We start from the raw sequence: 17,796 nt of genomic DNA on the forward strand, positions 1-17,796 counted from the left end.
ATTTCTAAAAGCCCTTTCACACTGCAGTACCTGTTGCGTTAAGGAACGGCAGCTTTTTCAGCTGATATAGCGGCATTTCACGCAACTTTCTTTCACACGGCTTGTTTTCATCCCTCACCCATGCACACTTAGGAGGTCTAAGATCTTGTCCCGTCACCATGCAAGACCTCTCCCTTTAGGATCTGACTTTTTAAATTGTTTTAGTTGTATCAAGACGGGTGTGTGTGTGGGAAATGCTGTTGCTATCTGCGCCAATGCCGGAATGCCGGTACAACGTTCCTCAGGCAAAACAAGCAAACAAACCTGCACGACCAAAGGGCGGGAACGCACTGCATGCTGGGATGCCTGTCAGGTGAGTGGCAGCAGCTAGCGAAAAACTCCTGTGATCTTCCGGGTTCCCAGCCTGGCTAACGGATTATTTCTGGTATCATTTATTGCGGAAATTAGTGCTATATTTCCACTACATTCCACTAGAATTCCAGAGCTACCCGGTATGTCATGTGAAAGCTCAAATACATTGCGCAAATTACCAGGTAAGAAATCATCAGAAAAACAGAATAAAGTGCAGTGTGAAAGTACCCAAGAAGGGAAATCCTGAGCCCCAGTGCAACCTCTTCTGACATATTCTTGATTGTAAGCTCTTTGGAACAGGGACCTGGGGCTTTTGGAATGTTCATTGTATATAAAGGGTGTATAAAGAGTGATGTACACTGATGCCATTGTTCCCTCGGTTTCTGATATTCAGGCAGTGAGTGCTGTTGCTTATGTATAATAATAATAATAATAATAATAATAATAAATGATAGCTATGTTCTATCTTCACTGTTAGAGACAGTTGCTTCTGAATACCAGTTGCTAGAAAATACAGGAGGGGAGAGTGTTCTTGTGCTTGGTTCCTGCTTGCAGGTTACTTACAGGCATCTCGTTGGCCACTGTGAGAACAGGATGCTGGATTGAATGGGCCACTGGCCTGATCCAACGAGCTTTTCTTAAGCTCTTATGTTCAGGTTATTATTATTATTATTATTATTATTATTATTATTTATTAAGTTTATATCCTGCCCTTCCTCCCAATGGAACCCCAGGGCGGCAAGTAGGAGTAATAATAAAAGTTATTATTAACACCAACAATAGTAATAGATATCCAAATGAGTTTCATTATTATAAGATACATATTCAAATGTGGAAAGGGCAGTAAGATCTTCAGATCATTGAGTAATGGATGGTGGATGTTTCAACCATAAGGATCCACTTTTGTTGTCCACCTGTTGGCCCCCGTATCACAGGAGTATACTGTAATTGAAAAGTGTGTGAACATCTGCAACCATCAAGGATTTTTCCAAAACAAGGTTAATATGAATAACAATTTCTGGCCAAAATCAAGATACCACAGGACACACCCTTATCATATACCTCAAAGTGACTTGTTGATTGCATTTTCTATGGCCCATTTGCAGGTGTTAGGATTTGCCTGTGAATATTTTGGCAATCACAGCAGCTTCCTTTGCCTCAATACAACAACAACTAAAGCATTTGGTTGCTTTTATTATTATTGTTATTATCACTCACCCTCCACTAGGAGGTCCTAGGGTGGATTACAACAGTTTATTATTCAGTATTAAAAGAAATGATAGTCACGGGAATAAGGTGGGTCCTCAAAACACCCATCTCAGGTATGTTTTCAAAGGCCAGGGTGAAGACTGTAGAGTAAAGGTGCCAGATGCATCTCTGTGGGGAGATAATTCCACAGTTTAGGGGTTGCCACAGAGAATGTCCTCTCCCAAGTCACCCTAACCACCGCCGAACTTCTGCAGGGTGGCAGAACTGCTACGAGGGCCCCTCTGTAAATCTTAACACCTTCCCTTAACATCTGTAGGGAAGGAGACAGGCTCTCACATATTTAGTGGCCAAGTCATTTAGGGCTTTAAATACTAACACAAGCGCCTTGATTTGGACCCAGAAATGAACGGTCAGCGGTGCAGCTGTTTTCAGCAGAGATTATATGAGTTCAAAGGCAACCCCAGCACTTAATTTGGCCACTGAATTTTGGATGAGTTGAAGTTTCTGAGTTGTCTTCAAGGGCAGTCCCATGTAGAATGCATTGCAATATTGCAGAGTACATATTCTCTAGGCAGCCTTGAACTTTTAAGAATGTTATCACATTCTGCCACAACTCTAAATAGACAAGGAATTTATCTCTCTCCCCCCCCCACACACTTCCCAGGGATTTCAGTATATTGAGTGAATGATTTATGATACAAGCAACAATTCAGAGGCCCAATTTGGATGTTTTCCTTTTTTTTTTATTTCTGCTGAAATACCACATCTATCATTATGAAAAATGCCTACAAAACCTTTCTGTGCCAGACAACATCTTTCTCTATCCCACTATGGAGACTTAAAACATTGTTTTACATGAACTAATTTTTTTTTTTTTACATTGGCGTGGGAAACCTTTTGTCTTTGTCCATGGAAATCACATGTTCAAAGTTAAAATGGCTAGCGGGTTACTCCTAAGATGCACCTCATCTCTATAGATACACAATTATATGACCATTCTTGCAACACTAGCCTGCTTCAAAATTTCTTCCTCTGTACATTCAAAGAACATGTGAGGGAGGAGCATCCTCAACATCCCCATCCCTGCTGACTCCACCTTAATAGAGCAAGCCGGTGTAACTTAGGCCAGTGTAACTGGTGTTACTGCTAGTTGAGCTCATGTTGTAAGGATTTGGCTCTAAGTCACATGACTGATCTGAACGGGGTTTGGAATAGGTATAAGTCTTTCCTTGCCCCGCCCTGCCCCTCTTTGGGAGTTATGCTTGTGTAATTTACCCCGGTTTAAGTTCTGCTGGCTGAGCCCTGACTTAGCTGGGAATTCCCAAGATCCACCAAATCCACACTGTCATATCACAGCAGATCTTGGGTTAGGATTGCACTGTAAGACATTCAAGTTTTGAGTGGAAGAGCAAAGAACATGTAGAGCAAGGGCAATTTCAGATATGGTTGATCTCCAGTTTCAGGGTGGCCAATGGTCAGGGATGATGGGAGTTGTAGCCAAGGAACTTTGGGAGGGTGCCATGTTGGCTACTGGAGCTGAAGAAGAACTTCTGAAGGGGGCTTCTGTCTCTCTAGCATGCAAGCACATAAGGCAAAAATAGATGAAGGAGTGGAACAACCAGCAGAAAGAGAAAAATGCATGGATCATTGCATCTATTTAAAAGACAAAACCTTCAGAAGAATCCATTATTTCCAGGAGTAGGGATGGTAGGAACTGTCAGTTTCAGTTCTCTCGGTTTCTCATTTCTCCAATCTTAAATCCAGTTCTCCACATTTCTGCAGCAATATGCAATTTTTAAAAACAAAAATCCTCATGAAAATTCTTCAGCATTTTAGTGTGTATTTCTCCTAATACGCATTTTTGCTGGCAAATGTGCACATTTTTGCAAGCAATTTCTGCTAATTTAATGCATTTTTGTATGTTATTTTCATGAACATATCCACTTTTATGTGCATTTTCCCACATATATTCATTTTTGTAACCTTTGCTTGGTTGGAGATAAGCATTGCAAAATTTGGTTAAGTGCGAATTTCAAAGGATGGCTGTGTTCCAATTCTTACAGAATCATAGAATAGTATGGATGGATGGATGGATATTCCCGCCCTTCCTCCCAGCAGGAGCCCAGGGCAGCATAGTAGAGTTGAAAGGGGCCTTTAAGGCCATCGAATCCAACCCCCTGGTCAGTACAGGAATCCAGCTTAAAGCATACCCAACTGCCTCTTCAATGCCTCCACTGTTGGAGAGGCTACCACCTCCCTAGATAATTGGTTCCATTGTTTTACCACTGTAACAGGAAGCTATTCCAGATGTTCAGTTGAAATCTGGCTTCCTGTAACTTGAGCCCATTTTTTTTCAGTGTCTCCTCATAGGGCTTTATTTCCAGTCCCCCAATAATCCTTCTTGCATTCCTCTGAACCTGTTCCAGTTTGTCTGCATCCTTCTTAAAGTGTGGTGTCCAGATCTGGATGCAGAACTTAAGATGAGGCGTAACCAGTGCCGAATAGAGGGGAACTAGTACTTTACGTGATTTGGAAACTATGCTTCTGTTAATGCAGCCTAAAATAGTGTTTGCCTTTTTTGCTGCCACGTGGCACTATTGGCTCATATTCAGCTTGTAATCAACAAATCCCAAGATCCTACTGGCATGTACTATCGCTGAGCCATGTATCTGCCATCTTATAACTGTGCATTTGATTTCTTTTTCCTAGATGTAGAACTTTGCACTTATCCCTGTTAAATTTCAATCTATTGTTTTCAGCCTAATGCTCCGGCCTATCAAGATCCCTTTGAACTTTGTTTCTGTCTTCCAGAGTATTAGCTATCCCTCCCAATTTTATATCATCTGCAAATTTGATAAGCATTCTCTGCACCTCCTCATCCAAGGCATTAATAAAAATGTTGAAGAGCACTGGGCCCAGGACCGATCCCTGAGGTACCCCAGTTGTTACCTCCCCCCAGTATAAGGATATATTCTTTCAGAAAGTGCAAATTTGATAAATTCAGCTTTAAAAGTGAACTGACTTTAATTTTTCTCTCCCATCCCTACCCAGGAGTAATATTTTTTATTAGTATCATGGACATAAGAAGAGCCCTGAAGGTTCTTTGAGTACAGGATCTAGTTTCCCATAGTGGCTAGCCCCTCAAGCAGTGCAAGAAGGTACTGGTCCTCCTCTGCTTTTGTTTCTCCACAAAATTTTATTATTTAATTACATACTGCCATTGATACTGGAGGTTATGATGGCCAGTAGGCATTGATAGTTCTGTTCTCCATGAATTTTCCTAGTCCCCATTTAAAGTCATCTGAGCCCATGGCCATCACATCTTGTGGCAGTAAATCCAATAAATTAATTATACACAGCATGAAGGAGTACTTTCCTTTTCTCTCTCCAGCTTTCTATATTGTTTATTCAATGTACAGTATGCTCAACCCCATTCAAAAGAACTTGGAGCAGATTGCAATATGCAAATGACAGTCACACCCCTGGAGTTACATCATTTATTTATTTATTATTTAATTTGTATCCCATCCTTCCTCCCAGCAGGAGCCCAGGGCAGCAAACAAAGTGCTAAAAACACTTTAAAACATCATAAAAACAGATCTTAAAATACATTAAGACAAAACAGCGTTAAAAACATTTAAAAAAAAACAACTTTAAAAAAGGGTTAAAAACATTATTAAAAACATATTAAGCAATACTAACACAGACACAGATGGGGATAGGTCTCAACCTAAAAGGCTTGTTGAAAGAGGAAAGTCTTCAAAAGGCACCAAAAAGATAGAGATGACACCTGCCTAATATTCAAGGGGAGGGAATTCCACAGGGTAGGTGCCGCCACACTAAAGGTCCATTTCCTATATTGTGCAGGATGAACCTCCTGATAAGATGGTATCTGCAGGAGGCCCTCATCTGCAGAGCACAGTGATCGACTGGGTATATAAGGGGTAAGACGGTCTTTCAGGTATCCTGGTCCTGAGCTGTATAGGGCTTTGTACACCAAAACTAGAACCTTGAACTTGGCCTGGTTGTTGTTATGTGCCTTCAAGTCTATTACAACTTATGACAACCCTATGAATCAGCGACCTCCAAGAGCATCTTTTACGAACCACCCTGTTCAGATCTTGTAAGTTCAGGTCTGTGGCTTCCTTTATGGAATCAATCCATCTCTTGTTTGGCCTCCCTCTTTTTCTACTCCCTTCTGTTTTCCCCAGGATTATTGTCTTTTCTAGTGAATCATGTCTTCTCATGATGTGTCCAAAGTACAGGTGGGCCCCGCTTATATGGCAGGTTCCATTCCAGACTGCCACCGTAAAGCGGAAATCGCCATAAATCGGAACCCATTGGGTATAATGGGGCGCGTTCTGCGAAAATGATGCAAATGCCGCAAAAGCGCAAAATCAGCTTTAAAATGGGGAATTTCCCCTAACTGAAAGCCGCTGCATTAGCAGAACGCCAGAAAGTGACGCGCTGGTAAGCAGGGCCCTACTGTATGATAACCTCAGTTTCATCATTTTAGCTTCTAGTGACAGTTCTGGTTTAATTTGTTTTAACACCCAATTATTTGTCTTTTTCGCAGTCCATGGTATGCACAAAGCCCTCCTCCAACACCACATTTCAAATGAGTTGATTTTTCTCTTATCTTCTTTTTTCACTGTCCAGCTTTCACATCCACACATAGAGATTGGGAATACCATGGTCTGAATGATCCTGACTTTAGTGTTCAGTGATTCATCTTTGCATTTGAGGACCTTTTCTAGTTCTCTCATAACTGCCCTCCCCAGTCCAACCTTCTTCTGATTTCTTGACTATGGTCTCCCTTTTAGTTACTGACTGTGCCAAGGTATTGATAATCCTTGACAAGTTCAATGTCCTCATTATCAACTTTGAAGTTACATAAATCTTCTGTTATCATTACTTTAGTCTTCTGCTTTTTTGCTTTCCTCTTTAACTTTCATCAGCATTCGTTGTAGATCATTACTGGTTTCTGCTAGCAGTATGGTATCATCCACATATCTTAAATTACTGGTTTTTCTCCCTCAATTTTCACACCTCCTTTATCTTGGGCCAATCCTGCTTTCCATATGATGTGTTCTGCATATAGATTAAACAAATAGAATGATAAAATACACCCCTGTCTCACACCCTTTCCGATGCGGAACCAATCAGTTTCTCCATATTCTGTCCCTACAATACCCTCTTGTCCAGAGTATAGGTTGTGCATCAGAACAATCAGATACTGTGGTACCCCCATTTCTTTTAAAACCATTCCACAGTTTTTCATGATCTACACAGTCAAAGGCTTTGCTGTAATCTATAAAGCACAGGGTGATTTTCTTCTGAAATTCCTTGCTCCATTCCATTATCCAGCGTATGCTTGCAATATGATCTCTGGTGCCTCTTCCCTTTCTAAATCCAGCTTGGATTTTTTTTTCCAGAGAGCCAGTTGTTAAACATTTACCAGCACACCACTGATTAAGTCCCACAGTTTTCACATAGTCTACTAGTGAGGTTACCCAATGAAAATATGACATAAGATTAGTCTGGCAGAATTTGTTCTTGATAAATCCATGTTGGCTTCTAGTAATTGCTGCATTGTTTTCAAGGTTCTTACAGATTTAACACTTTATAATCTAGCAGTCCTCCTGATGTGTCTACAGCCTTAAGCAAAATTCTCAGCTCCTTGTGGTAGAGAGCAGTAATAAAAAGAAACATGGCAATTTTTTATATTAGCAAAGCTGGAGATTAATTTTAGGTGGTGCAGCAGGTAAAATAAAAGTCAATAGAAGCTGAATTAGGTAATTTTACCTAGTGGTGGAGGGAAAGTACTATCAGAGAATAGGTAGTATAAAATATTCTAAGGATTCAATCAAATACTTATCTGGAAGTAAGAACTGAACTAAAGGTGACAACTTTTGAGTGCACATATATAGGCTTGCATGGTAAATCTTCATTTCCTGTCTCCCAGGTTTCCAATTCAAGGCACACTAGAGAGGCTCATTTCCTGACAACAGCCATTGTAGTTTAGCAGAGGGGTTGACAAACTTGTTGGATATACTTTGCTTTATAGCAGAACCCCAAAATCTACCCACCAGAGCCAGGTAAAGACCGCTTAGAGGTTCTGAAAGCACTCAGAGGTTTTGATAATTAAGTAGTATATACTTCCTGCTAAATAACAAATAAATACACTGAGCACATTCTTCCCAATGTTTTTAATTTCATCAGCCTATTGTAGGAGAGAAATGCTGCTGCTATTGTCAAGCAACTGGGACTCAGATCTGTTTGTGTATCTATTGCAACCCACTCCAGAGACCTACCAGTAGATCCTGATCTGCTTTCTGCCCACCCTTGCTCTAGCATGTCACGGGCACTTTGCTGTGTGTTTGTTATTTTAATTATATGATGTCGTCAACCTTCAAAGTGGATCTCAGACCAGCTCCAAAATAAGATCACCCTAAAACATATAAAAATAGTGGAGTAGCATAAAATCAACTTTAAAACAGAAACAATGTTATTCATCTGAAAATGCAATCCAAAATGAAAATACATATACAAGGCCAGAAAATAAAAAGTTTTTTGTTTGGAATCAAAAGGACATTAAGGCCAACACCAGGCAAGCCTCTCTAGAAACAGTATTCCAGAGATGAGGTGTCATGACTGAGAAGGTCCTGCATGAGATCACCAACCTCCTCACTTCGGAAGATGAGGGGAACTGCTGAAGGGCCTCTGAAGAAGATTGTAACATCCAGGCTGGTTCTTATGCCAGGTGCTATTTCTCAGCCTTAGTTCCCAATCTGCAATTTAAGAATATCCATGCTGTTCTTCATGGGGATGCTGTGAGAAAGGTATTGCAAAAGCCCTTTGCACAAAGGCCTCTCTGAAACCTGTTATGTTGAATACAAGGTTAAAGAAACTTTAATCCCACTCTTTCTGCTCTGATTAAATTTTCCTTAGAGCAATAACATCCCCACTGCCCCCATTTTTCTTTTTTAAAAATACACACTGAATCTAAGCATGTCTGTCAATTACAATGCTGTTTGTAGTTATCATTGCTGCGAGGGAAGAAACGGGACTTCACCTTGCTCCATGCTCTTGTGGAACAGATGATCTTACATGAGCCTGATTTGGCTACATTTTCTCAGGAGCTGACAGAATTTAAAGCTGTTTCTGGTGGTAAGAGGATTTTTTCCCCTTCCCCCTTCTCACAAATATTGCTTTCCTCAAAAGACTTGTTTCCATATTAGATATGCGTGATATTTATCTGTGCTTATCATTGTTCTCTCCCCACCCCTTTTTCTATCTCCTGTTCTGCTTTCCTACAGCTTCCATCAAAGGTCTCAGTGCTGAAGTTGAAGGTATGTAAATACCGTTTTGGAATCCACCAAAAGCGTTTTCACACATTATGAAGCCACCTGGAACTGGTTCTGTCATGTTGAGTGTGTAGGTTTCAAAGAGAAGTGTTTTTTTTTTTAAATGATTCAGACTACTGAGGGGAGTGGTTGCCATGGCAATATTTTAACCTGTCATGTCGCTGCAAGGGAATTTGAGAAGAAATATCTAAGTAATGTCCACAAAGTTTCCAAATCATGGATGTCTTGGATAAATAGAGAATCCAATTTCATTTTGCCTTAAACCAGTGCTCTTTTGACCTTATGAGAGGTACAGGAGGCAGAGGAGGGTGGTTGCAAAACAAAGACTCAAGCAGTAATTCAAATCAAAACGTTGAGCTAGGCATTGAGGAAATGGAAATATGCAGTCAATCAGCCTAAAGCTGTCCTGTCCGCTGGACTAACAGGTCATGTGTCCCCATCCTGGCTCTGAAGTGGGTGCTCAACAGTGCTGTCTATTGGAGAGGTAAGAAAGAGTTGGCCAAGGATATCAGCAAAATCCCTGAGACTTCTGGTTAACCACTGTGGGAAACAGGATGCTGGACTAGATGGACCTTAGGTCTCATCCAGCTGGGCTCTTCTTAGGGCAAATCTCTCTAATCTTCTTGAAACTCTTTTTGCTTCTCCAGAGAGCAGCCGAGTGGTGCCAATCCTAGCAAAAAGGCCCACTGAAGAGGCTAGAGGAAGCTGAGCATATGCATCATATGGTCTTTACTGTCCATAGCTCAGTGGTATAACACTTGCTTTGAATGCATAAAACCCCAGGTTCAGATCTCTGGGATGCTGCCACCGGAGCACTCTGCCAGTCAGAGTGGAAAGAATTGGTCTTGATGGACAAATAGTCTGGCCTGGTGGTATAAGGCAGCTTCCTACGTCACTTTCAAATTGTCTTCAAAGGTTCACTCCAAGAAAGATCTAGTGACAATTGTAGTGTTGGTGCAGGTCTTCAGAGCTCCAAGACAGAAGTGGGGGTGAAGATGGTACAGAGCCAGAAACTATACAAAGAGACCCAGTAGTTATTTATTTATTAATTAAATGTATATCCCACCCTTCCTCCCAGAAGGAGCCCAGAAGGAGTTATAGATATGTGTATGTGTATTATTTCTCTCTCTCTCTGTTCTATCTCAAAATGCCTTATACACAAGAACTACAAGTTAATTCATTAATTCAGTAATTTACAAAACAAATTAACATTTCCAAAAATACATTTTATCATATTTCTAAAATCTAAGATTGTTGTTGTTATGTGCCTTCAAGTCGATTACGACTTATGGCGACCCTATGAGTCAGTGACCTCCAAGAGCATCTGTCATGAACCACCCTGTTTAGATCTTGTAAGTTCAGGTCTGTGGCTTCCTTTATGGAATCAATCCATCTCTTGTTTGGCCTTCCTCTTTTTCTACTCTTTTTCCCAGCATTATTGTCTTTTCTAGTGAATCATGTCTTCTCATGATGTGTCCAAAGTATGATAACCTCAGTTTCATCATTTTAGCTTCCAGTGACAGTTCTGGTTTAATTTATTCTAACACCCAATTATTTGTCTTTTTCGCAGTCCATGGTATGCGCAAAGCTCTCCTCCATCACCACATTTCTTTTTTTTTATAATAATTTTTTTATTATTCAAATTTTTATAAAAACAAATACAAATACAACAAAAACAATACAACAGAAAAAATAAAATAAAAAGAAAAACTTGACTTCCGATTTGTTACAGATCAGCTATAAGTATATAATATATATCAAACCTGTCTCCTAAAACATACGAAATTCACTTTTTTCCAAAGTCTATCTTAATTAATCGTCAAATCCCATTATCATCATTTCATTTTTTTCTTTCAACAAAAAGTCCAAAAGAGGCTTCCATTCCTTAAGAAATTTATCTGTCGTTTTTTCTCTAATAAGACATGTCAATTTGTCCATCTCAACTAAGTCCATTAATTTCAATAGCCATTCTTCCATTGTTGGTATCGATTCCATTTTCCACTTTTGTGCATATAGTAATCTTGCTGCCGTGATCATATATAATATTATTCTTCCATATTTCTTTTCCTTTTGTTTATCCATAAAACCCAATAAAAAAAATTCTGGTTTTGACTGAATATTTATCTTTAAGATTTTTTGCATCATCCTACCTATCTGTGCCCAAAATAATTTTGCCTGTTTACACAACCACCACATATGATAAAAAGATCCTTCTTGTTGTTTACATTTCCAACATACATTAGAAACATTACTATACATTTTTGACAACTTTTCTGGAGTCATATACCAACGATACATCATTTTATAAAAATTTTCTTTAAGATTATAGCATAATGTAAATTTCAAACCTTTTTTCCACATATTTTCCCATTGATCCACTTGTATATTATAACCAAATTTTTTTGCCCACTTAACCATACACTCTTTTACTTGTTCTTCTTCCATGTCCATTTTTAATAAAAAATTATACATTTTTGCAATTATGCATTCATCATTTGTACACAAACCTATTTCAAAATCAGATTTATTTATTTCAAACCCATACATTTTCTTGTCCATTTTAAATCTTTCTAACAATTGTAAATAGGCAAACCATTGTGAACTATATCCTTCCTTTATTAGTTGTTCTCTCTCTTTCATTATATATTCACCATGCACATTTTCTAATAGTTCTTGGTAAGTTAACCATTTCTCTTTTCCAGCCATTTCTCTTCTATAAAATGCTTCTTGACTTGAAACACATAGTGGTATTTTCAAAAAAACCCTTGTTTTGTATTTATTCCATATATTCAACAAAGGACGTCTTATAAAATGATTATTAAAATCCACATTAACTTTTACTTTATCATACCATAGATATCCATGCCATCCCCACTTCAGGTTGTGACCCTCCAAATCCAATAATCTTTTATTCCTCAATAGAATCCATTCCTTTATCCAGACTAAGCAACAAGCAGCAAAATAAAGTCTCAAATTTGGTAATCCCAGCCCTCCTCTTTCTTTGGCGTCTTGTAATAATTTAAATTTAACTCTTGGTTTTTTCCCCTGCCAAACAAATTTAGAAATATCTTTTTGCCATTGTTTGAAAGGTAGATCAGAGAATATGACAGGTATTGTTTGAAATAGAAACATCATTCTCGGCAATACATTCATTTTTATTACAGATATTCTACCCATTAATGACAACTGTAATTTATCCCATCTTAACAAATCTTTCTTAATCTCTGTCCATAGTTTTTCATAATTATTATGAAACAACTTTGAATTTTTATTTGTCATAATGATACCTAAATATTTCACCTTTTCTTCTATTTTAAAATCTATCTTCTCCATTAACTCTTTTTGATCTCTTAAAGATAAAATTTTCACCAACATCTTCGTTTTTGATTATTGATCTTAAATCCTGCTAATGGTCCAAATTCTTCTAATTTATCCATCAATACTTTGATTCCTTCCAAGGGATTTTCTAATACAGTTATCAAGTCATCAGCAAATGCTCTCAATTTATATTCCTCTTTTTTTATCTTTATTCCCGAAATCCTTTTGTCTTGCCTTATGTCTCTAAGCAGCACTTCTAAAACCAGAATAAATAGAAGGGGGGACAATGGACATCCCTGTCTTGTACCCTTTTGTATTTCACATAAGTCCGTTAAATCCCCATTGACAATTATCTGTGCCTTCTGTGATGTATAAATCGATCTGATCCATTTTATAAAATTATCTCCAAAGTCCATTTGCTCTAGAACCTTAAACATAAATTTCCAATTCAAATTATCAAATGCTTTCTCAGCATCCAAGAAAATCAAAGCAGCTTGTATGTCATTTCGTTGTTCTAGATATTCCAACACATTCAAAACATTCCTGACGTTATCACGTAATTGTCTTGTAAAAACCCCGCTTGATCTTCCTGAATAAATTGTTGCAATATTATTTTCATTCTTTCAGCCAAAATCATTGTAAAAATTTTATAGTCATTATTCAGTAAAGATATTGGCCGATAATTTTTTGTTTTAGTTAAATCCTGCTCCTCTTGTTTTGAAAATTGGAATAAAAATTAATTGAAAAAAAAAATCCTGCTCCTCTTTAGGTATTAATGTTATATTGGCATTTTTCCAACTATCCGGTATCTTCCCCTCTTGTAAAATAGAATTCATTGTATACTGTAAAGGTGGTAAAAGTTCCTCCTCCAAGCATTTGTAATACATTGCTGATAGTCCATCCGGTCCTGGCGCCTTTCCTAATTTAATTTTACTTATAGCCTCAGATATTTCTCTTGACGTAATAGGAACATTAATAGCTTGTCTCTGAAGATCTGTAATTTTAGGCAAATTCTGTTTGGATATATACTCTTCTATTTTTTCTGAGGGAATTTCCTGACACTTGTACAAAGTTGAATAATATTGATGGAAAACCCTTTGGATTTTTAAATTGTCTGTCAACATCTCATCTCCTTCTTGTATCTTTAAAATAAGATTTTTTTGTCGTTCTTTTCTTAATTTATATGCTAGCAATCAATCAATCAATCAATCAATTGATTGATTGATATATGCTAGCAATTTCCCCGGTTTATTTGCAAATTCAAAAGTCCTTTGTTTAGCAAAATTTAATTTCCTTTCAATTTCTCTAACTGTCAACATTGACACTTGTTTCTGTAACATTTTAATTTGATTTACAGTAGAAGCTTTAGTTGGATTCTTTTTCAATTCTTCCTCTTTTTGTTTTATTTCTTCCAAGATCAATTGCATTTTCTGTTGTTTCTTCTTTTTTAATTCAGAATTACATTTAATAAAATATCCCCTCATAAATGCTTTACTTGTATCCCAAACAATTTTTTCATCTGTTCCTTTATGTAAATTGTGTTAAAAAAAACTCTTTTTCTTCTTACATTCCTGCACTATTTTATCATTCTGTAATAAAGATTCATTTAGTCTCCATCTAAATCCAAGATTTTTTTTTTTAAAGTCAACATCACTGGATTATGATCCGAAAAGGTTTTTGGTAACACATCCATCTTGGAAATATCTTTCACTAAATTTTTAGACATCCAAATAATATCAATCCTCGAAAATGTTTTATGTCTTTCTGAAAAGTAAGTAAATTCCTTTGCATTGTCATTTATATATCTCCAAGCATCCACCAATTCTAAATTTTCCATCAATTCGAAACAGATCTTCGGCAGTTTGCCCTGTGTCTCTTTAATATTTTTCTCAGAAAGTCTATCCATTTTTGGTGAAATTACCCCATTCCAATCACCCATGACACACCAATGATCATATGCAAACTCTGATAATTTTTCCATAAGTCCAGTATAAAATCTTGTTTTATCTTCATTAGGAGCATAAATGCCACTATCAAAATTTTTGTACCCTGAATGGTGATTTCAACTCCCACAAATCTGCCACTATCATCCAATAATATCAATTTAGGAGACAATTGTGAATTAATATAAAGAACCACACCATTTTTTTTTGAATCCTGCCGAAATAAATTCTTCACCCAAAGTTTTACAAATTAAATATTTAGAATCTTTCTTCTTAATATGAGTTTCTTGTAAACAAATTATATCCAATTTTAATTTTTTCAGATAATGAAATACTTTATTTATCTTCTGCGATGAATTAGCTCCATTTATATTCCAAGTTAGATATTTGTAATCCATTTTTAAGCATGTATTTTAGAAAAGTCTGTGCCTTTTGCTCCCTTTGATCCATCATCATCCTTTTCTTCCTCTACCTGTTTCTGTTGACTTTGTTTCCCAGGAATTATATCCATATCTTTGAGTTTATCTTCTTCCATGCCTTTTGAAGCTTTTCTCAAGAAATCCCTTGCTTTTTGAACAGTATTTAATCGATACTTCTGTTGTCTAAATGTAAAAATCACTCCCTCTGGAACATCCCATCTAAATTGAATTTTACATTGTTTAAGTTTTTCTGTGAAGAAAGCGTAATCTTTTCTCTTACGTAGAAGCCTAACAGGAATTTCCTTCATCACCTGTATTTCTTTACCGTCAATTTTGAAGACATTGTTAAAATGATGTTGCAAAACCATATCTCTGGTCCTCTTTTTTAAAAAATGAACAAGCACATCTCTTGGGATTTTTTTTATTGTTGCATATCTGGAATTAATTCTATAAACTTTGTCTATTTCAAATTCCATCCGATCTTCGTTTCTGTCGAAGGATTTTGCCAAAACATTAACAATTTTCTCTCTGATATCTTCACCTGTTTCCTCAGGAATTGCAAGGAATCTCAAGCAATGTTCTTTATCTCTAAGTTCCATAACAGCAATATAGTCCAAATTTTTTTCCAATTCCATATTTGTAATATCTATTCTATTCTCTAAGGTTTGCACCTTATCTTTAATATTTTTTACATCCTGTGTTAATTGCCCAATGTTATTTTTAATCTCACCCACTTCTGTTTTGATATGATCTTGTAAATCTTTAAAATCCTTTTTCATATTGCAAAATTCATCTTTAAGTTGTTGTCTGTCCTGTTTCATCTCTTGTTTCAACTCTTGTTTAAAATCACTAAATCCCTCCATAATTTTCTGGAACATGTCCATCCCTTCCTGTGTATCAATTGAAACTCTTCGCTCCGACTTCCGGGAAGGGTGACTTAGCCTGTGCCTGCTTTTGAGACGGGCTCCTGCCTCAAAAGAAGCTTATTCAGATATATCAGTCAGATTTTTTTTTTTTTTGACTGATTAAACTTCTCCCGGGTAGGGAGAAACGAAGAGATTAACCTCAAAGCCTATTTTTGTTGGGACGACCAGATCTCATTAATTTATGGGACGAGGTCCAGCCGACGAAGGTGGGACGGATTTTCAACAACAAGCTCTATCTGATAAAGCGAACGTTCATCTTATCTTCTAAGAGAGAACGCACTAACAGGCAAGCACCCTTCTTTCTATATTTTTCTTTTACTTGACTTAAATTGTTGCTGTTTAAAAGAGATTTGCCAGATTGATCGGTTTTTGACATCTCACTGGGGAGCCATAACTTCTCTCTGCTACTCACTAATTAATAGCTTATCTCTGTTTTTGTTGCAAAAAGCTGTCCTGGATTTGCATTCTAAAGATATACACAGAAGAGGGATTTCTATTCCAGATTTTTATTTTGAAGAATATTATATTGTCTGAGACTACTCTCTTTTTGGTCAATTTTATTTTGACGAATCTGTTTCCTGACGACCGCCATTAATTGTTTCGATCCTGGGAACTGCATTTTGTTTACTTAAGCATGGAGAGATAAGGCTGTCTGCTCTGTGTATACTGTGATGTCACCAAGTTTGGAGTATTAACCCAATTGTTGCTGAAATAAGAAGTGGTTTTCCTATATTTTTCTTTTAAAATGGCAATTAAGAAAGTGGCTGAGAATCTGGAAATAACTATGTTTCAGAAAATAATGGATGAGATTGAGATAACGAAACAAAACCTGCGACAGGGTTGTAAGGAGCTGAAAATTGAATTGAGTAAAATGAAGCAGGAGATTAAAGATATAGGGGTCCCTGTGAGAGAGGTGACCCTGGAAGGGGTCCCTGTGAGAGAGGAGACCCCGGAGATTGGAACAAACGTGGAACAGGAAAAAGATTTGGAGTCTATGGACTTTAGAAACAAAATCTATTGTTTGGAGACACAGGAGATTAAAGACATAGGGGTCCTTGTGAGAGAGGAGACCCTGGAGACTGGAACAGGGGTCCCTGTGAGAGAGGAGACCCTGGAGACTGGAACAGGGGTCCCTGTGAGAGAGGAGATCCCGGAGATTGGAACAAACGTGGAACAGGAACAAGATTTGGAGTCTATGGACTTTAGAAATAAAATCTATTGTTTGGAACTCAATGTTATCTCTGAAGAAATTAATGAAGATTCTAGAGATAAAGTTATCAATGGCATGGATAATCTTCTGGACTGGAATGATGTGATGGAGCCCAATATAGAGAAAATCTATGGAATTAACTGCAGCTATGTGACAATGGAAAAACTTTCAAGAGATGACCCAGTGTATTTTGAAAAAAAGAACAGAGATATGATTTTACAGCAGTATTTCAGCAACCTATTCAGAATGGATGGCAAGAAAATATTTGGGATAGAGGTAATTCCCATCAGACTCTTACTATATGACTATGGCTTTGACAGCATGATTATTATGGAATACTGATAATGGAAGATTGGATACTGAAATTACTGGACTTAACAAGACTACTGAAGATGGAAGATGGAAAATGGAACTAATAGGGATAATAGAACAATGGCTACTGAAATTACTGAACCTAACAGATTCTGATGTGATGGATTAATTGAAATGTTTATTTTGACTATGGTTATGACAATAAGATTATCATAATTAGTAATGAGATGGATTAATCGATATGCTTATCTGGAAAAAAAAATTGATAGATATATTTCTTAAAGAATTGAAACCTCTCTTTGACTTTTTGTGGAAAGAATAAAGTAATGTTTATGAGATTTGATGATTAAGTAAGATAACTACTGGAGGAAAGTGATTTTATAATATGACTTAAGAGACAGGATTGTTATATATTATAGACTTATAACTGATTTGATCTTTGACAAATGGGAAGTCAATATTTTACTCTTTATTTTTTATTTTTTATTTTTGTTTTTTTTTTCTTTTTTTTTTTTTTGTTTAACTATTTTTGATTTTGTTTTTTGTCTTTGAATGTTTTATGATTTCGTCTTGTATGTTTTATGAAAATCTGAATAAAAATTATTGAAAAAAAAAAAAAAGAAACTCTTCGCTCCAAAACTTTGGCTACTTTCCTAGTTGTCATTCTTGAAAAAAAAAACCTTCTCTATTATTAGCCAATGTAGAGGCAAACAGTTTCTTTTCTCCCAGCAACAAAAAAGT

General features: G+C 37.0%; 1 pseudogene; it reads left to right on the forward strand.

The window, feature by feature from the left end:
- LOC133386511 (formin-like protein) overlaps positions 1 to 17,796 on the forward strand; it is a 126,555-nt pseudogene that overhangs the window by 76,147 nt on the left and 32,612 nt on the right.

Source organism: Rhineura floridana, chromosome 6 (assembly GCF_030035675.1).
Source record: "Rhineura floridana isolate rRhiFlo1 chromosome 6, rRhiFlo1.hap2, whole genome shotgun sequence".
NCBI classification, from domain to species: Eukaryota; Metazoa; Chordata; class Lepidosauria; order Squamata; family Rhineuridae; genus Rhineura; species Rhineura floridana.